The sequence below is a fragment of the Cydia pomonella genome, chromosome 23 (genome assembly GCF_033807575.1).
Source record: "Cydia pomonella isolate Wapato2018A chromosome 23, ilCydPomo1, whole genome shotgun sequence".
Classification (NCBI taxonomy): Eukaryota; Metazoa; Arthropoda; class Insecta; order Lepidoptera; family Tortricidae; genus Cydia; species Cydia pomonella.
Genome location: NC_084725.1, coordinates 3,299,328 through 3,325,522, shown reverse-complemented (window position 1 = coordinate 3,325,522; position 26,195 = coordinate 3,299,328). Strand labels below are relative to the sequence as shown.

At 34.7% G+C, this 26,195-nt stretch overlaps 1 protein-coding gene across 1 annotated transcript in view; it reads left to right on the top strand.

Annotated features, from left to right (window-relative positions):
- LOC133530504 (uncharacterized) overlaps positions 1-26,195 on the top strand; it is a 115,109-nt gene that overhangs the window by 15,238 nt on the left and 73,676 nt on the right. The window contains exon 2 of the mRNA XM_061868424.1: positions 24,456-24,533. The gene's annotated coding sequence lies outside the window, so the exon portion shown is untranslated. The remainder of the gene's footprint in view (positions 1-24,455; positions 24,534-26,195) is intronic.

The window sequence follows — 26,195 nt, the reverse complement described above, 5'->3', positions numbered from 1 at the left end:
TTGAATTCATGAAGTATTTTATGCAGCTAAATTTCGAATAGTGGTCCCAATTTAGAACTGTGTCTAATTATTGGTGTTCTGCTTTTTCATCGACATTGTATCGTCCGTATTTCACTTGGCAATCATAGTTCCGTAAATATTCATTAAAATTTAAATAACCTTTCAATAAGTACATTGTTTTATATATAGATTATTATTATGAAATACCAATGAAACACTAAATAGCAACCTAAACAATTTTGTGTTTTGTATTTTGCGAAAATTAGTTTTTCATTAATTTCTAAACTTTGAAGTAGAAGTTGAGTAATATATTTTTAAAACTATTATATTAATATTGTAAAACATAATATATTCATGTTGTGGTTATATTTTTTACTATTTTCACGCTATAATTTTCGAAACTAACTTACCTTAAAAAAACAACCACAGGAAGCAGTACAGAGAATCTCGATCTCGGTCCGAGACAAATGAATTGAGAAAGCGAAAAGTTCACAAATCGGTTGATACCAACTTATACGTCTCTAACGCCTTTTGCCTAAGTTTCATGACCTATTTCACCTTGTCGCGATCGTCTATATTCCCCCTCCCCTTTAGGGGGTTTCAAGGTTTACTTTGATTGCAATCAACCGTAATTTTACCCCAAGTCGGTTGATAGTGCTTATCATCAGACATATAACTTTTCTTGGCTGTGATTGACACAATGAAATATTGACATGTCTGTTGGAAATAGTTACCACGACCGCGGTGAAATACGGAATGTTTTTTCAATTCTGAGATAAAACAACGCAATCTGATTGTGTTTGGGTTAGAATTATCTCGATTAATATAGTAAAAAAGTAAAACACAGCACTGAAAGCTTTTACCAAAAATGATTTTTGACAAAACCAAACAATTTCATTAGCTTTTTTTAAACTCTAAAAAAACGTTTAATTTTAAGTTTTAATATTATTTCATACCGTTTTTATACGTTTCACTGTGTAAATATTTTTCCGAACCAATTTAATGTTATACTGGTTATCAACTCCATTTTTTACTTTTGGCACCCAACGTGGGGCCTGCCCGTGGCCGTGGCGTGGGGCCGTGGGCAGCAATAAGTCAAACAGGTACCTACCATAATTTGTATCTATGAAATAACGTAAGTAATGGCACTAGGTACACATCCTTCGATTTATACTAAATAAATGCTTGAAAAACTTCACCCCGATCTATTGCATGTGATTCTAAACTATATAAAATATGTGACGTTATCTATGAAAAGGGACCTTATTGTCGATGGCGCTTCCGCCGTAATAAGCGATACTCCGATACAAATACAACGCTGCGTGACGCAGTGCGCCTTAAGCGCCATCGGCAATAAAGTCCCTTTTCATAGATAATGCCACATATGTACTCAGTCGACCTTCTTCTTAGGCTGCTTGTCCTATGAGGCGAAGCGGAGCGGAGATGTGGAGAATCAATCAATAGCACTGGTTGCTTCCCACATCTTCGCTCCGCTCCGTCTCAGTGGACAAGCTGCCTTACAATCCATTCTAAAAACTTACAACAAATATAAAGTGTATTGAATCTCAATAAAATTTATTGACATCAATATTTAATCTTTATGTATAAATTGGTAATGCATATAACGGCGCGCGGCATCTATACTTATATTTTCAATACTTTGTCATCTTTTAATGACTTTGCTAAAGACAAAGACCGCATTTGTCTAAGTTTGCACAGCTTTCTAATACTGATACACAACTGCAAGTTTCCCAAATATTTGGCAACCAAAGAGTAAAGAAACGCAACAGAGCAACAGTTTCATACTCACAAATATGCCCGTGCGTACATCTACATGGATTAATGAATATAGATGCACTCAAGTTACTAATAACTTTGTTACTTACTAATAACTTTGTTTTCCGCTTACTAGCTACTTTAGATTAGAATAGGACACGCAAGGTCGGTTAACATATAGCTTATTATTACATTATTTATTGTATAAGACTGTTACAAAAAAAATATTATATTTTCTCTTAGTTTTACAATTTCACGGATACTTTTCTTTTATACCTTTTCATAAATACTTTCTTGTAGTTTTTGATTATTAATGGTTTATTTTACTTCTTCGATTAATACCGAGTGCCGTAAGTCGTAAACAATTTTTATGAAAAAATACAAAATTAATGAAGCGCTTTAAAAACGCTATGTCAGATGGACAATTGTAGCAAAATGCCTGTCAAGTTTATAAGCACATCTATACAAATCAATTTACGAAAATATCATCTGTCACCTATAACTTATCACTCGACATATGTCACTAACAAATAGGGAACGTGCATGAACTGTAGGAGGCAGCACAGGAGCCGTCATATTTTTGGCGCGAGGCGTAAATGTGATGTTTATTGTTCCGATGTAGTCACAAGATGGCAGAACCTACTATGCACAAGAAAACAAGTGACGTGTAAATGTACATGTTTATGGTTCCGATTCATTCCACAAGATGGCAGACCCTCCAACGCGCACGGTCCCTATACCAGCGTGGCGAAACAGGCGTCTGTCATTTTTTTGACAATTTTCGCACCTGTCAACGTGGTAAAATAGGGGCCTGATCCTAATTGTTCTACCAACTTACACAAAACTGTTACTCTGTCCCCTTTCTTGTAGTTATAACAAACGAGCGTGGTTCGACGATTTGTCTGTCCCCTTATAATGTTTATTTGTTTCGCCTAATGGGTTATTAACTGGGCGGCCATTTTGTTTTGTGGGCTTTGGTTTTCAGACAGAATGGTTCTTTTGACCTCTGCGTTGTTATCGTAAATATAATATTTGTTTATTATTTGAGATTTTGGGATTTATTTAGGTACAGATTTTAGGGGCAACGGCTGGATGAGTAAAGTTTTCTTTGGAGAGTAAACTTAGACTAATTTATTACGTATTATCTAGTGCTTATACACCGTGTTTTTTTCCGTTAATTTCAAGGGTGCATTCCTGAGCTTAAATTAAGTTACGTTCTCATAGACATCAGTATTGTAATTAACTCCATATCGGAGATAATCGATAAAAAAAATTATCTGACAAATACCATACGAGCGTATACACTTAACTTAGCTACTTGATTAGTGTTTAGTATGAGTTTAATCATTTGCTACTAAACGTAAGTATTATCTCGGACGATCGATGTTCGAAATGACATTGATTATGTCATAGTTATTATTGTTTGGTTGAGTTAAAAATAATGCCCTGTAACACGGGCACACAGCGCTATATGCAATATTTAATTACTTAAAAAAAAACAATATATATACAATATATAGATAATGTCTAGTTATATGATAACAGATTCGTTTTCATGTCCTTGAGGAAAACGTAACACTACCCTAATTTATTTATATTTTTCCATGAAAATGACTTTTCACTCGGCAAAATCGTTAAATGATCAGTCGGTAAAACTAAAAATCCGGCCAAGTGCGAGTAGGACTTGCGCACGAAAGGTTCCGTACCATTATCTCTAAAAACGCCAAAAACATCATGTTTGTTGTACGGGAGCCCCCTTAAATATTTATTTTATTCTGTTTTTTAGTATTTGTTGTTATAGCGGCAACAGAAATATATCATCTGTGAAAAATTCAACTATCTAACTATCAGGGTTCATGATACAGCCTGGTGACAGACGTACAGCGGAATCTTAGTAATAGGGTTTTTCCCTTTGGGTACGGAACCCTAAAAATGGACGCTACTATGTAGTATGCAAAAGTGAAATGGAATTTGTTACCTCAAAACCTCAACTTCGTCAACTTTCATCTGATAAATGAATTTTCACCGAAACTTACCAGATTTAAAAGGCAAATGAACTACAAATATGCAAAAATCGAGTTGGTGTGAACCCGCTAGATGTAAGTTTACGAAACAAACTACTATTGTAATATACCATTGTTGAATGATCCGGTTTCTGGTGTTCAAACCATAGAGCACTTGCATGATAGACCATTAAATTACCGATAGACAGATTGCACCAGTGTACTGTGGTAAATGTCAAAAGTAATAGTTGCGGTAGACAAGCGTTAGGACCGCCTTTTTTCGTCGTATGCTGTTTACCTTCTTACAAAACTAAACTTTTGTCTTTTGTGTAGACTTACTTATAACTTATAAGTACTTATGTAATTTTATTTTTGAGTGGCATTAACGTGAGATGAGACACTTCATTCGGTTTTTGTCTGGTTGTCCGATATAATTTCTTGTCTTTTAATTCTTTATATAAGAATTCAATTCTATGAGACCCTTTATATCTCTAAGGATAATTTTATGATCGTTTATTAAATACTTTTGGTTAAATTTGATCTCTGACACTTAGAGACTTTCACATCTCTAAAGATAGATAGATATATTTTAGATAGATAGAATACTCTTTATTGGCACACCTTAGTAAAAAGATACAAGAAAAATAAACAATTGATTAAATGTAGAGGCAGACAACGGGCGGTCTTATCGCTAGAAAGCGATCTCTTCCGGACAACCTTTGGGTAGCGGAAATAGAGAAGTTAATTGAAAAAGTAGGTGTTGCTAAACCGTTATGAAGCCTACATTCACACACACAATTACAGTGAATAAACATACACATATAAGGAATACAAATAAACACACATAAACATACATATTAACCGAATATAAAATTAACCAAAACAGCAAATTATGACAGCAGCATGTCAGCCACAGAGTATAAATAACTATGTACTATATAAACACTAAGGGAGAGATAAATAATGTTCTTTGAGTGATTTTAATATTGTTGTTTGCATTTTTTATCATATTTTTTGTGTATTTCTACATTTAGAGACTGCATACATCTCTAATAAAGTATCTTATATTTCATTGATTCCGTATTTGTAATTGTATCTTGTAATTTTTATTTCTTGTAAAATTGTAAAAAATTGACATGTAATGACATGACATTACTGTGGCATATTTGTTGAATAAATGTTAGATGTACGAAGTCATTCTGCTGCCGAAAAAATAGCGTATAGGGCGTATAGGAAACTGTATTTTTAAGTTGCTGTCCAAACAAACAGTAGCTAACTGTTAGGGAATTCATACGAACTGTATTGACTGCCATTTGATCAAAAAATAAAAAATAAATATTTATATATTGTATATATATCGTTGTCTAAGTACCCTCAACACAAGCCTTATTGAACGTACTGTGGGACTTAGTCAATTTGTGTAATAATGTCCTATAATTTTTTTTTTAAACCACAAAACTTCGTTAATGTTTCATAAAACCGAATCTGAACCGAACCGTAGACTCCCACGGTTCAAACCATTTCTATGCAATACACGCTAGGTGCAACGCTTCTGCATTTGATTATGTAGTAAACTTTGTCTTTTCTCTGTATTGCATGTAAACAAGTGTTGTTATTCTTATTTATATTTGTCAATGAAGCATAATAGTCGTAGGTATGTTCAGCGACGGAATATGATATAAACGAATCTTTCAGTATATTTTTGTCTTCAAAAACGATACACATAACTGACACTTATCTTACATGTATCCTTCTTCATGAATATGCCTGAAGCTTTGATTATCTAATACACTTAACTTCCCACAATTAAAAAAAATGTGATAAGTCACAATAAAATTATATACATTAAGTGTTTATTACATTTGCTACTTGGGTTTAGTGGCAAATGTATGAACTCGCACTAAACATTAATCTATGAGTAAACATGTCCCGATGTGAACGCCGGTAACACTTATCCCGTATATGATGGGACTGGCACCAATAATGGAATGACAATTGGACAAAACCGAAAGGTACATATGCATTAGGGTATTTAGAACAAAGTATCATAACAGCCGGTGTAGCGGTTTCGAAGAAATTAACAAATTACAAATTTTTACTTTGGAGCAGCCTGTATGTGTTAGTAGCTCCTAAGGTAATATCCTCAAAGAATAGTATGGAACCTTTTTCAACCTTTTTGATTATCTTTTTTTATTTATGACACTAATAAGCTTCTGACTTTTGAAAAATGTCATCATTATCAAATATTTCGAACAAATTGTCAAAAACACTGCCAAAGATTAACACAGTGTGTTTCTTTTTGTTGTCGATTATTGCAAATAACTTTTGTTCGTAAAATTTATTTTTTTATCTTTTGTTCTAATTAAAAAAATATTAACGTCAGAGCATTCCTGAAAAGTAATCCTACGTGGGATTTCAGGGTTTGTCCAATGGCTAAGGTCACCCAGTATAATTACTACTATATATTTACTAAAAAAAAAATCGTTTGCTGCATTACCAGGGAAATAAATCTTCGTGTATTCTAAAGCCGAAACGGCACCCAAAAGGTTAACTTTTTAACAAAGTAACATTTTTTATTGAATTGACCGCCGAGGCCATGCAGCCAACTCTTAACGACCACTTATTTGCAAACCAAATTGTCGCAACGAGAAAAAGCTTTTATTTCTTCTTGGAGGACATTCAAACGCATAAGTTTAAGCGTTAATTGTAGGATTCTTTGAAACTAGTAAGTCTTGGTTAAGTATTTACAGTTAAAGTAAGTAAAGGACGTGTTACTCCTTCCTATACAGGGGTTTTCTGTTATGTCTGATTTGTGAATAATGTAGGTCATACTAAATAACTTTTTCATCACACTTGCTCGAAACAGATCTTATATCATGCAGGTGTACTGAAGGACAAAGGCCTACATTGTTCTCGCGGGAGTTATGGACTGTGGAAAAGAACTCCCTAGGGAGTTATACTTTTTTATTTTGTTACTAATTCATACGAATTAAATAGATATAAGTGAGTTTTACTTTTAAAATATTAACGTTTATATTTTAGTATTTTTGTTCAAGTTTAAAAATATTTAATTTGATCAATTTAATTTTCTCGGCGTAAACTGTCAAAACATAACAATATGGCGGACGAATGGTTGAAATGTCACCGTATTTAAAAATTATTTCCATTAATAGTTTTTTTCTTCGCAAGTGTGATGAAAAACATTGCTTGTAACTCCGGGGGTAAGAACATTGTTACTCGAGAGTTTAATTTACTTCAGCCTGCGGCTGTCGTGAATATATAACATAATAATAATAGTAGGTACATTACGATACAAGTGCGAAAAATACGAAATTCGAGACGAGTGGCGATAAATTAAAACACGACCGAAGGGAGTGTTTTAAATCGCCACGAGTTGCGAATTACCTATTCGCACATGTATCGTACAACGTTTTACAGTACATATGGCCCTTTAAATGTTCGACACATTAACGTTATATGCTAATTTTCGTACTAGTGCGGTAAAGTAGCACCATATGTGCTGTAATATATATTTACAGTACATAATTATGGTGCTACCCGACAATTTGAAGCAGCCATGCAATCAACTATAAAATCGCGCTGCAATACTGCTGCAGTAATGCTCCTGACTGTATTACTGCAGGAAACATCAAATTATAACAGTGTCAATAAGATGACCATTTTTGACGTTTCCTGCAGTAATACAGTCAGCAGTATTGCAGCGTGTCATTACTACCGACTGCATTGATGCTAAATCGCTTTTACAGTCCATTTGTCAAACTTTACATATGGGATAAACAACCCCACAATACTGACCACCTAATCACCCACACACAATACGCTAGCAATCACATATTCGCAGATCACTTGCTTAGATGGATCATATGGGGAAGTCATCGTACCGTAAAACCACCCAACTATATTCCAAAGCTCCTAACTATGTTCCACAAATAAACTCAATTTTTTTCGTTCAGGTGTGTATTTTACTATATTTTTGTAGTTCTAAGGCAAAGTATGTTTATAAATGGAAGGTAAAACTAGGAGTAAACCAAAAGGAACATTGGTATAGATACTTCATTTCCTTTTGAACTTGTGGACCATAGTTGCAGTATTGGACTATAGTTGGGTGGTTTTACGGTACGTTAGCAGGCCCCGTAGGTCCGTGGCGTGTTCTCTTACTCTCACTGACAAGGAAAGGTTCCCAACTGTCTGGTTCCGATTTGATTTATATTGATATTTTATAGAGTAGTCTATAATAATAGACACGTATTTTTTAGCTGCCTAAACTCAACCAAACATAATGAGCACGTGTTTTGTTATATCGGGTGAAAAAATCGACATTTGAAGTTTTATAACATCTTATCGCTAAAGATACACATAAAGACGGGTGTATTTTTTTTGAAAAACTTGAGTTTAAGCAGATATAATAAAACACGCTTTTTTTTTTCTTGCTCACAATCATATACTCAAACCAGCCATTAACTAGCAAGTTGCTTGAGCATCACTTTCTATAGGAGTTAGAATATTTAGTAATTTTTTAATACTTTGGAGGACGATTTCTCCCATTAGGCTGAGTTTGGGTAGCTAAAAAAAATACGTGTCCGTTATTTTAGACTACTCTATAACATATATAAATATAAATCAAATCGGAACCGGACAGTTGGGTACCTTTCCTTGTGAGCGTAAACGTGAGCGAGATGGATGTGCGTCCTTGGGACCGCGGATATAAAGTTTTTTATTTTATTTTCTGTGTGTTTTAATAATAAAAATTAGTAATCGCCGAGTTCATCAAGCATAATATTGCTAACTTTTGAAAGAATTTTAATATTATTAGTTATTGTGCAAAATTTAAAGTGCGACTGATGCCGAAATCACAAAAAATAATCGGACAGACAGACGGACATGACGAATCTATAAGGGTTCCGTTTTTTGCCATTTGGCTACGGAACCCTAAAAATTGGGTTGTTTCATACATTCCTCCTGATGTGATGCGCTGATTTCTATGCAATAGCCAATTTCGGCATTGGCTTCATAATTAAAGTTGTTCAGTATGAACTATAAAGTCACTATGCAGGGTATGGCTGTTAGTTAAAATTTCAACTTGATTAGACGAAGCTCTTAGTGATATATTATTATAATATATAAAGTACAGATATCAGTTATTTTTTCTATCGGATTCAAAAATTTGCATTAGCCATATAACTATATATTTATTTCAGTCAACATAATTTATAATTTATGAACCCCCAGGTCTTTTTGTTGTATTTTCCTTTTGTTGTGGTACATCGTTTGTATTGCATTGTTGATATGTTTATACGACTGTTTGGTTTCTAAATAAACTAAAAAAAAATATTAAAAAACTATTTGACGTTGAAAAACAGCCCGTAAAAATGTCACTTATGTGATAGATATCACTGAAAGTTATATCATAATTACTCCCGTTTCTTATTCACAAAAGGAGTCTGTTGCGACTGCAACTTAATATTATATAAAAAACAATGCAGTAGCTAAACGCAGCCGTCGGGCTCGGCTATTATTCGGAGGCTTTTTAAAAGCACCAATAGGAGCGCTCCACATAATCTGTATCGCGGCCAATTGGAAGCATTTAAATCTAAACCTTTTGTACTGATCAAGTCAAATATTGCAAATCACTCTTTCATCATCCTCCATACTATCAACACCTACTTTCTACATTGAACCGTTTTGGCAAGAACCCTTGTAAACCAGTACCTTTGGGAAGATTATACTTCACTTCATTATAAATCGAAGTTTTATTTAAGTCGTCGAGATCCTGACCTGCACGGCGGCTACAGAGTCTATTGATAATAGTCTATACACACAGTCATCCCATCGGACACATTCGGCCATCTTCGGTACCATTCGGCGCTGTCTGGGGCCCATTAAATTTGCAATAATGCAGCGCGAGAGAGCTTTGATCCAGGGTTGCCAGATTGGAGAAAAAAAGTTTACGCGGGAGCAATGGCCGGTGATAGGGTTGATAGTATGTGACAATTTGTGTCAAGAGATCGCTGGTAGATATATCTGCTCTATAAAAAAAAAACTTAAAAGTGAATGCCAAGTCCCCAATCAGTTGGCTGGCGTGAAACAGAGGGCCTACCGCAAACCACGTTCGACGTGTTGCCTCTCTGTCGCACCTGTAAATTCGTGCGTAAGTGTGGTTCGCGGTAGGCCCTCTGATTCCAAACTCGCTTCCAGAGTCACATTATTTAAAGATTTATCAATTTTCGATTATATGTAAAGGCAATAAGGTTCTAACGTAACAAACCTGAAATTCCGTGAATGTGCAATAAAAAATGGCCCAACAGTGGGTCGTAAATGACTATGCTGATAATATCGATATTTATTTAAGAACTAATTAATTTTTCTACTCTATTGTAATGCTTGAATTAAGATTTCGTATAAAAACTATAATTGCGCACTTTCATGTCTGGGCTCCCACTCACACACGATTCATTTCGATACGCCGAAGTCCTCTCTCTCTTTCTCTCTCTCCCATAGAAAAGGCTAAACGAGCGCGGGGCGCGGGGCGGGAGTCGCGCGTATATGTCTACATTTTTATCTACTGAGATACTTACCAAATTTTATTAATTTTTTAGGTTTTTATATTAAAAAAGTATTATTTTAGATGACTCGTAGAAAAAGTATCGTATACAATAGTGATATAATCGAGCTTTTCAATCTCGTACCTTACTTAGGCAACTCAGCAAGCTTCGTTGCCTAAACACGTTGCGCAACTGAAAAGCTCTATATTATTTAACGATTGTATAAAATACTAATAATAAAACACTATATCATGATAATTTAAGAGTGCAGGTTCTTGCCGGTGGAGTAGACGCCAGCGGTGGCACCAAGGTTCCATTTGTATCACTTGTCACTATGCCCGTCCCTTTCGCGCTTACATGCTTGTTAGAACGTGACAGGCATGGTGAACAATGATAAAACGCCGACCATCTTAGCCCTACACTTTTCGCGCTCTTCAGCCAAGTTCTTTAGGTCACTGTAAGACACAACTTTTGCTATTTCTATTAGTAGTTGTATTTGTTTTTTTATGATATAGGAGGCAAACGAGCAGACGGATCACCTGACGGTAAGCGATTACCGCCGCCCATGGGCACCTGTAACACCAAAGGTTGTGAGGGTTGTTGTATGAAGCTTACTTTTGGATTTATCTTCCTCATCTAGCTTCTAACTTGCCTTTTTATAAGATTTTAAAGAAAATTTTATGTCTTATCAAGTGATCTGTCACTTTGCCTCGTCTATTTACAACTATCCTCAGTAGATTCCTTTTCTGTCTAACAATTTACAACACTCGTTCGTTTTTTTCTTAGATGTTTTTTGGCGTTCAAAGCGGTTCTCGTTATGATAACAGTTTTGAGGGGGTTTAGGACGTTTCGCATGAGTCACTGACAGTGTCTCGCTCGCACTTATATGGGAGTACGAGCGAGATGCATACAAAGTAAGTTACGTTCTCGATAGCGTGTACGTCAGTGCCCAACTGGTGGTAGCCACACTTATCTCGCAAAAACTTTTCTCGTTCTGCTGTTGCTGCTCGAAAAACATTGTGTGTAACTACACAGTAACTCCAGGGGTAAGAATTTTTAAACTCGATTCTTTAATGCACTCCATTCTGCAGCTGTCGCGCATCTAAAGACCTCGTTTGCAAAATTTCACTTACTATAATTCGGTGCTATGTTGTAGGTAATTTGCTTTACAAAACCACAGCAAGTTATTGGCAAAGTTATTTAAAATCGCGTGCAACAGGCGTTAGTTCAATTTGAGCAATAAATTCCCTTCAAAACTTGCAACATTGAACAGTCATTTTGATTACATTATGCACCGGTAGAATAAAAACGTTTCAGTATAATTATCCGTACAAAACATAAAATTAAATCTTTTTAAGCAAATATTAAATTAGAAACATCAGTACTTTAATAGTAAACCTACATGGTTCGTATGAATTAGTGACAGAATCCATAAGTCTCGCGGGAAAAATATAGGCCGAGAAAGTGTGATGTAATAGACAATTACGATACGAGTGCGATATAGGTAGCAAAAGTAGGAAGATCGGAACGAGTGGCGATAAATTAAAACACGGCCGAAGGGAGTGTTTTAAATCGACGCGAATTGCGAATTATCTATTTGCACATACGCCTATCGTAAGTTTTACAGTACATATGGCCCTTTAAATGTTCGACACAGTAAAGTAATATGGTCATATCCGCACTAGTGCGTAAATTAGCACATTATGTAACTATGTCGAAAATTTAAAGGGACATATGTACTGTAAAACGTTGTACGATACATGTGCGAATAGGTAATTCGCAACTCGTGTCGATTTAAAACACTCCCTTCGATCGTATTTTAATTTATTGCCACTTATTACGAATCTCCTATTTTTCGCACTTGTATCGTAAATAACTATTACGCACCATTTCATATCTTGTCACAGTAGCAATCTAAATGAAAGTCGCTAAGGACCTCATCCTATTGTCACTGTGACAATACTGTGTACTGTGAACTGTGTGTTGTCGCGGTGTGAGGGCCTACCGCGAACCACGTTCGACGTGTTGCCTCCCTGTCACACTTACGTACGAATTTACAAGTGCGACAGAGCAACACGTCAAACGTGGTTCGCCGTAGGCTCTCAGGTACGAAATGATACTGAAATTAAATTCCTTGAGCGTACGTCCCAGTGATATTGCAATTTTATCGTCTAAACTGAGATCACTAAAGATTCTCACAAAATATGTAAATATTAATCATAGTACCGTGTCGTGGGGCAAAAAAAATAAAGAATTCTCAAAAAGAATAAAGATAAATTGAAAAGTGGAACAAATTACTGCCTTGGGTGAGACTTGAACTTATGGCCTCTGGATCGATACTCCAGAGCTCTGCCAACTGAACAACCAAGAAGTCACCCATAGCCAACCAACCAACCACCCAATTAATATCTTCGTTCGCAGTCGTTTCTGCTTATCAAAAATTAATTAAAGAATAATACTTTAAAACCATTTTTTGTTATAAACACCTGATGCCTGGTTTGGCCTAGTGGGTAGTGATACTAGTGACCCTGACTATGAAGCCCATGGTCCTGGGTTTCAATCCTAAGGGCATTTATTTGTGTAATGAGCACAAATATTTGTTCTCGAGTCATGGATATTTTCTATGTATTTAAGTATTTGTATATTATATACAAGGAGAGGAAACGGAAAAAAATTTAAACATGTGTTCCTGAGGTCATAAGAAGGATAAAATCTTATACAAGTTTAAGTCAATTCCACTAAAAAAGTTTTTTTTTGTTTTTTTTTACTTTTCTTATGTTTTTATACATAATAAGTACAAATTTATGGATTCATATGAATTGGTTCATTTTTTTCGTAAAAACTAGTCTATTCAAAGTGTTCCTCATCACTTTGATACCTGTCAATAATAACGTCTAGACTAGGTCCCATAGTGGCGACATAGCCATCAAAAAGGCGTTATGCACTGAAACACAATGAAAAAACGTTTTTTTTAAATTGGTATTGAAACTAGGCGTTAAAAAAATATATGACATTTTTGTCTCTAAATACGATCCGGAATATACTGTTAAAATATTTCCGTTTCCTCGCGTGCAACGTGTATATTGTTGTCTGAGTACCCAGAACACAAGCCTTCTTGGCTTACCTACCTTGGGACTTCGTCAATTTGTGTAAGAATATCCCTATAAAAAATATTGTGTGAAATAGAAAAGCCTCTTCAAACTAGTATCGCCAACCCTAACACCGAGCGCGTTTGTGTGCGTGCGTCCGCTGTCAATGTAGTAGTGGGGCGCCACTCGCTTGGCAGACTCTCAGTCCAACATATATATGTGTGGTAAGTTTAAATCTGGTTTATTTTTCGGAGTTAAGGCATTAGCGCGTTGACCGATTTCGAAGCTGATTTATATCGGGATTTGTGGAGCATTGTATCGTTACCATTTAATGGTGGTCACACACTAGCTGTTATATAACACCGTGTGATAGAGCCAACATGATAACAAATAAATAAATATTTGTGCCTGAGTCATGGGTGTTTACTATGTATTTAAGTATCTATAAATATTGATATCGTTGTATAAGTACCCACAACACAAGCCTTAATGAGCTTACTATGGGACTTAGTCAATTTGTATAATAATACTTACTCCGTTGGCTCAGCGACCCAAAATGAGACTTGGCCTCCGACACAAGACAGCGCCACTTTTCTCGGTCCTGTGCGACTTCTCGCCTATTGTAACTCGAAGTTCGCGCAGATCCGCCTCCACCGATACCTGGGGCGTCCGATAGAACGTCCTCCTGCTGGACAACCCAGGTACAGTCAAGTGCAAAAATATGTATCGAAAGAATCGTCTCATAAATATGGTACTACGCTCTTATTACACTGGAATAAGATGCTATGGGACATATTTTTGAGTAAGATGTGTACACCCATATTTTTACACTTGACTGTACGCTCTTTTTACGCTCCGATCTTCATCCATTCTCTCAAGGATGAGGATATTTATTAATACAATACTTAATTTTAGCTCGTTTATAATATCCCTTAGCGTGGATAGTCTATTAACCATCCTCCCATTAGGAAAAAAAAATATAAACCAGATAAGTGCGAGTCGGACTCGCCCCCCGAGGTTTCCGTACATAAAAATGTTGTCCCTGTCACATAATGTTATATAACATTTAATAACAGCCAGTGTGGGTCCACCATAACTATACAACTATGGATATGTTAGGCCAGTACAACTGGATATGTGGATATATGGCTCATAGGTTCAATACAAAACTGAGTATCAAAACCAGTGTTGTTTTTGGTTTTGTATAAGTTTTTTTATTGCATTTATCCTCTAGCGGCCCAGAGACCTATAAAAAGGCCTTCTGTTCCATTAATCAAACATCAAACATTTATTCAGTAAATAGGCCACAGGGGCACTTTTATATATAAAATTTTACAAACAATAAAAATAGCAAAATACAATTACAAATTGTTCGTCTGTCTGTCTGCTCGTCTGTTCGTACGAGGCTTTGCTCCGTGATCGTTAGTGCTACAAAACTAGAATTTGGCGAATATATAACAATTGTCGACAACATGGCCATGGTCGCGCGTTCAAACTCCGGCTCGTACCAATGAGTTTTTCGGAACTTATGTACGAAATATCATTTGATATTTACCAGTCACTTTTCGGTGAAGGAAAACATTGTGAGGAAACCGGACTAATCCCAATAAGGTCTAGTTTACCCTCTGGGTTGGAAGGTCAGATGGCAGTAGCTTTCATAAAAACTAGTACCTAGGTTTAGTTACCATGCGGACCCCAAGCTCCGTGGCAAAATGCCGGGAAAGCGCGAGGAAGATAATGATTTGAAATCTGCAGAAATATGCCAAGACCTATTTTTGCCTGTAAGTTGAAGATCAAAGGGCGATGTTCGTAAATAATACCCAAGAAAACTTAGGCATTCTTATAATATTTTATGATACAATCAGAAAAACACTAAATAATGAAGAGAGATTCTTCGTATGATATGTGATCTCGGTGCGTTGTACTTTTATTAAGAGGCACACATACAGCAAATGAGCACTTTTAAGGTAATAGAAAATAACATATAGCTACCACATGGGCTTATTTAATACAAAGGATCTCTATTCTTACGCGCTTTTCGCGCTATACGGGTTTTCCCATGCTATCGGCTACGCTTGTAGCACGTAGCTTGCGCTGGCACACAAATGTTATAGGCGCGCGAAGAAAATAACAGCAAACGACACGCACACATGCACACGCTGACGCACGGGCTCAATAAACGTACGGACAAGTACGAGCGAAATACACGCGCCCATGATAATGATATGATATATTTTTGATATCCGCTCGAATTGGCCTCTTATGTAAGGCCCCGTTTAAATATTTATTAGTGTTAAGTGCGCGTTCCCGCCTCGACCACCGGTGGACTTGGTTAAGTTTTCTTTAAGTACATATCTAATTCAGCTTATGACAGATATTATGGTTGATAAACTAGGAAAAGGAAATAAGAAATTTGCTCCATATAAGAAAAAGGGTGGGTAAATAACCTTAACGTGTCCTTTTATTGCAAAATACGTTTAAAAAATAAGTAAATATGTAACAACTATAGCAAGGTATTTACATTCTTTTGGTTTAATAAGTAATTGTTTTGGTACTATGTTTTATTCGATAAAAAAATTGTCTAGATTGCTTTCTCTTTTTTTAATGCTAAACAAGTAACCGTCAAAAATATTTTTGACACACACTTTTATTGCTGACTGCGCTTTCTCTTTTTTGTATGTCTATCAAGAAATTCTGGAGACCTTTCAAATGAGCCTAAATTCAATGTGTTTACGTTTTCCCATCGAAGAGTTCCTTTAGCTACCTTCCGACTGCATCATCAGATCAGCTCCTTGTTAAAATTATTGCATTGTCATGAGAAATACGAAAGTATACCAAATTTCAGCTCAAACAGACACCAGGAAGTGGTTCAAATTTAAGTTACAAGATTTGAAGGCCATATATATATATATAGATTTATACAAAGAAGATACGCGGTGAAGCTAAATAAAAGTGTGTAAAAAACGAGCTATATGGTACCAAAAAACAAGAAAAGAAACAGGCAAGAACGCATTAAACGAAAAAAATTAGCGCATAATGTTTCCCCTTAACTTGCACGTGTTTTTCGATTATATTGACCCTCGTACGTGAATTCCGTCGCCTAGTTCCGATAAGAATAGAATTGAAAGTTAGCCAAAAGTTACCCAGACAGCCGAAAAAATGTTAATGCAGAGGTTGATGACCTTTATATCCCAGTTAAGTCAATGTGCCACTGATTTTCAGCACGTGTATACGTACGTCACGTGTATTATGTACGTCACTTTTGTATGTACGGCACGTGTATACGTACGTAACTTTCGTAAGGACGGCACGTGTATACGTACATCACTTTTGTACGTACGGCGCGTGGATGCGAACCATAGTGCACGTTAGTATGACCATGTATGACAAGAGCTTTCTCATGTCAAGACGTGCGATTTATCATCATATTTGGTCATATCAGGTGTCCCCGTATATAAGAAGCAATTAGCTATGTGCATAACTTTTTGGAAAATGTCAATCGATTCCACTCTCGGTTAAAATGTTTCTAATAAAAGTATTAAAAGTGTTTTTCGTGAATATAGGTATTTCAAACTGATTACTGTGGCGGTAAATAAATATGTGTATCACTATACCCTGCCTGATGGCGTACAAAAATTTGAATAATTTCCTTACATAGGTACTAACATGCGAAATAAATTTACATACATATAAATACAAGTATTATTAATATACCATTAATTTTACTTAATAAAACTTAAAATAGAAAAAAAATATTCAAAAAGTCATGTCAAGATTAAAATTATACAGCAACAATTCTGAAATAGGGGGTTAATAGTTAAGGGTTCTATTATTATTATTATTATTTTTTTATTCTTTACTGTATTTTATGTTTTGTTTTACACCTTTTATTATGTGCATTGTAATTTTTTTTTGGGTTTCTTGCCTGCCAAATAAAGAATTTATTATTATTTATTATTATTATTAATTAAAAATACAGCGAATTTAAGTTTTTCATACAAAACTAGTTTTTGCTCTATTCCGTTTTTTTTATAAACTGGAGCTATATAAACTAATCACAGCACTAGATATACCTCATGTCATTATATGTGCAAAGTTTCATTACAATCCAACACGTAGTTTTAAAATGAGAACGAAACTCTATTTGTATGGGAAGGTGAAATTCGGTTGAGCCCAAGCGGGGACTCTTAAGCTGTTACCTATTACATTCAATAAAAATAAATATTCTACGCAAAATTGGCGTAAATAAGAAACAGGCAGTCTTTCACATATATACAAAAATGTATGTAAAATACTAGCCACTGAGTTGATCTAAATCGCTTTATACAAAAAAGTACAGAGTACCGCCGCAAACAGAGACCGAAATCGGGTTAATGTCTCTGAACCGCGCGTACTCTGCGGATAACGGAAACGTTACGCGATATCCTACTTTTAATTACTTTAAGTCAAATTGTAGATTTTTTGAATTCACTAATATTCGAATTACTTTTGCGGTAATATGGTATATCGGTGAATAGTTATTTACGATACAAGTGCGAATTACCTATTCGCACATGTATCGTACAACGTTTTACAGTACTTACATATGACCTTTAATTTATATTTTCGACATAGTTACATAATGTGCTAATTTACGCACTAGTGCGGAAAAGTAGCACCATATGTACTGTAATAATTATTTTCGTTCTCTTATGTTTTGTCTCCAAAAATGTGACGGAGTGGTGCTTTTTATATGGGGTGTAATCTAGTTTTTAATTTATAATTATAATTATAATCTGCAGCTAGAAAAACATGCAATAGCACTCGACTTTTTTTATTTATTTGATTTAAGACAAAAGTACAAACGTTACAGAGTGGTCAGACAACAAAAAAAAATTGTTTTGATTCATACAATCATTCAAGTTTAAAACAAATATTGAGTAGGTACTTTATATTTATTTATTTAAACTTTATTGCACAAATTAACAAAAAAATAGTACAAATGGCGGACTTAACGCCTTAAGGCATTCTCTACCAGTCAACCATTGGGCTAAACAGAAACCGTTATATTAAATCCAAATAATCGTCTTGATGATTGGCGCGCATTTCACGTACGAATTTCACATCATTAAAAAAAACATTTTGCATGAAACAACTAACATATGCGATATTCAAAATCGTATCAAAATAAGATCAAAACCGTAACATATTATTAAATCTGAATTGGGCTCATTGTATTGTGGGATTTTAATTTAAATTTTTGACTAATTTCTACCTTGGCTGATTAACCTCAAATACTTAACTTGGTAAATTAAGGGAAACAAAAGATATAAAATATTTATATTATACGTTTTTAAGACAACATAAAACATCAAACTACGTATGTCATAAAAATCATAATATATCGCAACGTTTTATATGTACTTACTGCTTTTTTATCGTTATTCGCCCCCCTTTTTATTCGCTTGACACACATTAATGTGACAGTTACGTTTATAAACTTATAATCGAATTAACCATTAGAAAGGTTCAGTAAAAAAAAGTAGTGGCTCTGTGAGCTGTAGACTTAAATATTATTATATATTATTAAATATTATAGGACATTATTACACAAATTGACTAAGTCCCACAGTAAGCTCAATAAGGCTTGTGTTGCGGGTACTTAGACAACGATATATATAATATGTAAATATCTATAAATACTTAAATACATAGAAAACACCCATGACTCAGGAACAAATATCCATGCTCATCACACAAATACATGCCCTTACCAGGATTTGAACCCGAGACCATCGGCTTCGTAGGCAGGGTCACTACCCACTAGGCCAAACCGGTCGACTTAATGATAATCCTAAAAAAATTGTTGAATCATTATCATAACAAACTCACAATGATCTTAAGCGCCATAGACCGTAGTGGCGCTTAAGCTCTTTATGACCATTTTCGCCATTTTGAACTATATCCAAAAAACAAACGACAAAAAAATCTAACTCGAACCTGCTCACAAATTTTCTCTAGAAGTGATACATACGACCTGCAGAGGAAAACAAACTGAAATGGAGACCTTCGTTAACGCTCGGTTAATGATTTTGTGTTGTTTTTTTAAGAATAGAATAGAATATTTTTTATTCGTAGACACAAACAAGACACATTAAAATACATGATATAACAAAAACAAAGGAAGTATAAAGTGCCACGAAATGGCCTCATCTCAGCATGTAGCTGGTTTTTCAGTTTATCTCGCTCTTACAAATGTTATATCTAGATGAAAATCACTATCGACCTAACATAAATGTTTGAAAACGTTTCAAGGTTACACAGCCCTTCACGACCGTGACTCTATACCTTGACGCTTATTACGCAAAGATAACTATGTTTTAACACAAATTCCCCATTTTCACCGCCGAGTAATAAACATCCCAATGCTGCCAACATAAATACAATAATACAAATAATAAATACAATAATCACGAAACGATAAACCGGGAACATAAAAGGTCGCGAATAAAAAGGAGCTCGTAAAAATTTACGACTATTAATTTGTATGGAATGTGGAGGGATTCCGTTACAGTAGATATTGAGACTTGTTTATAAACTCACCGTTTATTCACCGTTTGTTTCTATTTTATATTGTTATATTTTATATTATTTAATTTGATAATTATGACATGTCAGAATATTATAATAATGATTTAATTTAACTTATTGGATATTTGAATTGTTTTGATTATTTTCATACTGTTTTATTTTACTGAAATTGAATTTGATTATTATTATTTATTATCTTAATTGTACTAAAATTGACATCGACCTAATTATATATTGTATTACCTTTTGACATGTAAAATTTGTAATTTTATCAATAAAGGAATATGAATATGAATATGAATATTCTATCCAAATTAATACAGTTTATCAAGTAGCATACTTTTATTTTGCAAGCTTTTATTTTATTTTTCTCAAACTTGTTAATGAAATTTCTATTTCTATTTCTGGGATCGTAGCCAGGATTTTCAGCATCGTAGGCCGGTTTACTACCGAATCATATTATATTCTCTTAATTATTATTTTTTTACAAAACCCCGCTATTAATGTTACAATTCACTGAGAGTTAGGGTCTGGCAAAAGAATTTATCCTAGATATACCTAACTTTCCCTAGCTGGTGCCCAACTTTTACCAATAAAAATCTCAAATAACCTGTTTGGCCACCCGTTCCCAACTTCCCCTTAACTTTTTTTTTCTTAGGAAGTTATACTAAAACTTATTCTAAATCCTAAATATTAAATACACTCCTGAATCCCATTATACAATTTATAGCAAAATTATGATTTAATGCTAATTAAGACAAAATTATGTAAAAAATGCGAATTCAGGGTACCTACACATTTTGCCAAACCTTTTTTCAATAAACAGCAACATCTAGTAATATTATAATGCTGCTCTACCCGTTTGCCGCAAATGGCGGGTAGAATGTTACTAACGTAGATCGTTACTCATCAAATGATATTATGCCAGGGCGAGATCGCTTGGCATGTATATAACGGCAGTTATTCGCCAAATAGGTCATCAATATATCACAGTGCTTTTCCGATAAATATAATAACTTGGCCTCTTCTTGAAAATCATTTTCAAGTAGGTAAACTGATTTTCATAGTATTTCTCGGACCTTATAAATCCCGGTCTTTTGGAAGGCGTGCGTGGAGATATAGTTACAACACGTAGAGACCCCTTGGAGAGCTTTAATGTCATGTAGAACGCCTGCTGGAATCCGTTGTCAGGCGCAACAATAGACCCATGAACCGTTCGCAGCAGGCATTGGGCCTATTGTAGAAAAAAATAACAGTATAACAGTCTATGGATTGAAGTTTAGGTGGACAATGAGACTGGGTTATCGCCAATACGTCCGCTCATCTGCCATAACAATGTTTTCACTAGTTCAAAGATTTTATTATTACAATTTTAATATGAGAATTGCTGTTTAAATTCGAATACCATTTTAAATCACTTTTATATTACACTAAAATGATAAACAAAACTTTTTTATATGTATTTCAGTATAATTATTGACATAAGAAAAAAAACTAATATCCCTATTTTTAAAAGACTATCAAATGTTGTCACTGAGGTTCCATCAGCCTAATTGAGCTCTTATTAATTTTATTGGCGCCCAACGTGGGGCCCGTTTCAAGATGAAACTAAAAAGGGGTTTGTATAAAATTGTTTTAAGTGCTTTTTAAATACAAACTATTTTAATGGGTATTTTAAGGCTGTCTGGAAGAGATTGATTTTCAGCGTTGAGGCCGCCGTTGTTGACTAGTGATAATTTATTTGTAATTTTACATGTAAAATGTAATATTGTTGGTCGATAGAGTATTTATTTACGTACTTACTTATCTACTTATTTAACACATGTTAAAATGTTATAGGTAATTTTATGCTGTCGCATCTAACATGAAAATAAGAATAATTATTTAACGTGAAATGTGTGAATGAACATATTGAGACGTAATGAACATATATATTAAATATTGTAGCATACACATGTAACCCAGTTTCTATCTAGGTTACTACATAAGATTTACTTGATAAATTAAGTTTGAGAAAGCTTGGAAGCTATTCTTCGAGCAATATTTACGAAACAAAAGCATTTCTCTTCGAGGTATGTAGTGAAATTTTTTATATGTAAGGTAAATCATTGTAGGTGATCCTCATATAAAGATAAACAATCTTGCTCCAAGCAAAATAAACTATGTTTATCCTAACCCACATAACCATAATAGATTTTTAGTAGCATTTTTTAACGCCATAATAATCAACAGCGCGGCCATCTTTTTATGTTCAAAATTAGATAAAATCACTATACAAGTATTTATTGTAACATCCTGTTTTTTATGATAAAAAATTATCACCAATAATAAAAAAAGTAAAATTGCATTTTTCACTCTACTTAATTAGATTAAATTGTAAATGTTCAAAAAGCATCTAAAATTCATACATCTACTGTCATACACACAGTTTTCTCTAAAATTCACCGCCATTTTGCTACAATTAATCATATACGCCCCGCGAGACCTGCAAACCATACACGTGTAAACACTGCTTGTAAACAGGTAAGCGTTGAACGGGTTACGCAACACGTGATGTGTCTGCCCTTGACATTCGTTTCGGAGGGTTAAATTGGAATTTATTGAGCACTTGGAGTTTATGAGTTAAACTGTTACATGTTACGAATCTTGACTTAATGTGCTTGTCTTGTTTGTATTAAAACACACACTATTATTACACTGTACAGTCGCCATCAGATATATCGGAGCGGCCAAGGTCCTCACAAATATCTGAACACGCCTCTGTTGTCAAGGCGTTAGTGTGTTCAGATATTTTTGAACACTTTGGCCGCTTTGATAGACTGTACAAAACTATTGTGAGTCGGATTAAATATTATGCATTAAATTATTTATACTATATTTGAAGTAAAAAATCAATGTTAAACTTGACCCACTTTTAGTATGAGTTAAATTTATGCGTCTTTCCTGTGGACATCATAAAATAAGCCGACTTTAAGTAATTCTTAAGACTGGGTCACCCGTCCAGTGGCGCCCTCATTCGGGGAATTGTGTATTCTAATTAATTTCTGCAGAAATCATTATATTATTGTTGTCCTACTGATTTCCCAACTTTTGGTTTTTCGTTTTTAACATACGTGTTCTTACTTACTGTAATGCGTTAACAAGCGCATTGCTTTTCTATAGGTAGCTGATTCATTTTCAAGAAAATCGATATATTATACAAACTATCTTTATCTTTACGTTTAATGTTCATTTTGTTATTTGTGTGCATTCAAGAATTTTTGTACTGTAAGCTACCTGTTCGCTTCAAGTTGGCAGTCGGGCACCGTTACAAATCATTACATCATTACTACCTGTTGACTTTTGTATGAGTTCGAAATTTCCTGCTACCTAAAGGTTGTCTGGAAGAGATCGCTTTTTAGCGATAAGACCGCCTGTTGTTACCTGGTTCTATTTTCCTTTAAAATTCATTTGTAGTTTTACATGTATGTAAAATGTATAATTGTTGGTGCAATAAAGAATATTTACTTACTTACTTACATATTAATGTCGCAAGTGCAGTTACTATTACTATCGACAAAAAATAATTGTGTACTTTATTATTTAATGTTACTTTATGTAATAATTTACCTGATTTTATTAAGTAATGAAAGTAGTTATAAAGCTGTTGTGGCTAAGGCGTCAGAGGGGGTTGGCGCGGGGAAGCGGGCCGGGAGGTAACGGCCAACTTGTAGCGAGCGGGTAGTTTGTGTAAAATGGGCACCGGGACAGAACAAAGTCCTTTACTTCTTTCAAGCACCAAAAATCATTATTTACATGTTCATATATGTAGATACTTATAAATACTTAATTAGTGATCATCACAGGCCTTTGCGTCTATTGCAGACGATTTAAGCATTGCTGTTTAGACAACGGGTTTGGTGACTGTGGAGGCCGATGCGTGAGCGGCACGACCTCCCACATTTTTGGCAGAGAAAGCTCATACCACCTGAGGTTCCAGTCCCGATTTGCTTTCTGCGACACCTTCTGCTATCTAACGTAGTAAACCAGGCTTGGTCGCATAGCTTTCTCCCCTCCACAACACGCTTGCGCCATCCGTCACGGTCTTCAGCTAAAGTTTCCCAGACATGGTGGTCGATTTCAAATGCTGACATGTCTCGCTTAACACAGTCTTTAAAGCGCAGCATCGGTCTTCCAACGTTCCTTTTAGCATACGCAACTGCACCAAGCAAGACACGTCGAGGTATTCTAGAGGATTCCATCCGGTGCACATGCCCCAGCCACCGCAAGCGTCTCTGTTTGAGAAGAGCGGCAAGACTGGGCAGCTGCGCTTTTTCAAGAACCCTCTGATTTGTCACTTAATTAGTATTTGTTTAAATATATCTCTAATTTCAATAATCTTGAGTATCAATATTTTAAGAGCATTTTAAGAACAAATCGGAATATTTGATTTAATGTAATAATTTTACTTCCAGAAATCGTCCGACCGTCCAGTCATCCGTCACTCCAGTATTCGGCGCTCTGTTGAAATTGTCGGCATATACAACAAAAGAGTAAGTATTTTTTTTAATACAGACTGGCCCAAAAATACGTTTACATTTTTTTTACTGCGGCATATATTTGATAAGTTTAACAAACTTTTGTGTATCAAAGATAAAGAGGATTTTTTAACATAATACGTTTTGTTTTAGCTAAACAATACAGGTTTACAAAATAAAATTAAAGAAATGGAAGTACAAAGGCGAGCTTGTCCCTATAACTAACTCCATTTGTCACTGGCTGAATTTCCACACTTTTGATTATCTACTTCATCCTACTACTGGTAATACTAAATCCAATTTATTATCACATAAAAAATAGAAATGTCAAGAAATACAATTTGAAAATATTGAAATCTACTTACAAAGATCTTAACCGAATCTTATCTATTTAGCTAAATGATTGCAATTTTATTTGCAATAAAATTAAGAACAATATTCCTAAAAATGGTTTGTCAACTAGTTTCTACCCGCGGTCTGGCCCACGACAGTCGTTAAACTTACTTTATAAATAAAAATTTTGCTAAAAATATTTTAAATACAAGCTTCTATCACTATCAAATTAAAGGAAATTAAAGATTTTTAATATAGTTATAATGAACATTGTAATCATTATACCATGGTAATAAAATCTCACAATGGTTTCGCACATAATAACCGTACCGATCCGTAACGTTCAATGTATATGTATAAATTCGGCGATAGTTATATGCATTTTTTTTCTCTTCACAACAGTTAAATTTTTGGCAGGAACCTATATTTGTGTCAATCTTAGCACTAATTATAATTAACTTAAGTGTAATTTTTAAATCTAATTGTTGTTAGTTTTTAAGCATCAATCACAACTTGGTCGCATGTGGAGTTTGCCTTTAAGTAATTATTACACTACTCAATTAGGATATATGTTAGTAAACCTTATTAGTAATTGTTGGTAAACCTTATTAAATAAAAATAAAAAAACACAGATGTAACTTTTGCTTCATTAAAAAGATCATGACGAGTTCAAAGTCCTCAAACTAATAGTTAAAATTATAACAATATACATAATGGATTTATACAGAGGATTACTATAACTAGGTAGCTTAAATCTAAAATAGGTCCTTGAGGCATTGTACCAAGGATGCTGGCGGCATTGTCCGTTGTATCGCAATACTGATACGTTGTGCTAGGAAGCCGCCAGCTCTTCGGTCACCAGTTACATCAACCGGACGCTTTGCGATTTCTGCAAAAAGAATTAAGACATAATACGAGTAGGTTGCCTTGTTAATATCACAAAATCTCTGTTCTCTGTTTTCATCATCAGCTCCAAGGTGCCAAAACATCACGATGTCATCTCAGTTACCATATAACCCCCCTACTATATCAAAAAGCTCCTAACTAAATATGGTCCAAAATCATCTGGACTGCCGTGTCACGAGCAACCCCGGTAACTTCAGTTACATTAGTTACGGATAGCCAGTGTAAATCGTCTTTAACTGTGTCAAAAATTCTACTACAATAAAATTTTGAAAATCTTTTGTATTTACTGAGATAAACATATGACTAAGTCATGTAACTTGATCATTGATTGAGAACCTGATAATATATGCATGACCGGCACGACCAAAATATCACCACTGTTAATTACTTAAGTTAGGTACCGGAATTACGCACATTGGCCAGTCATGCGTAACTCCG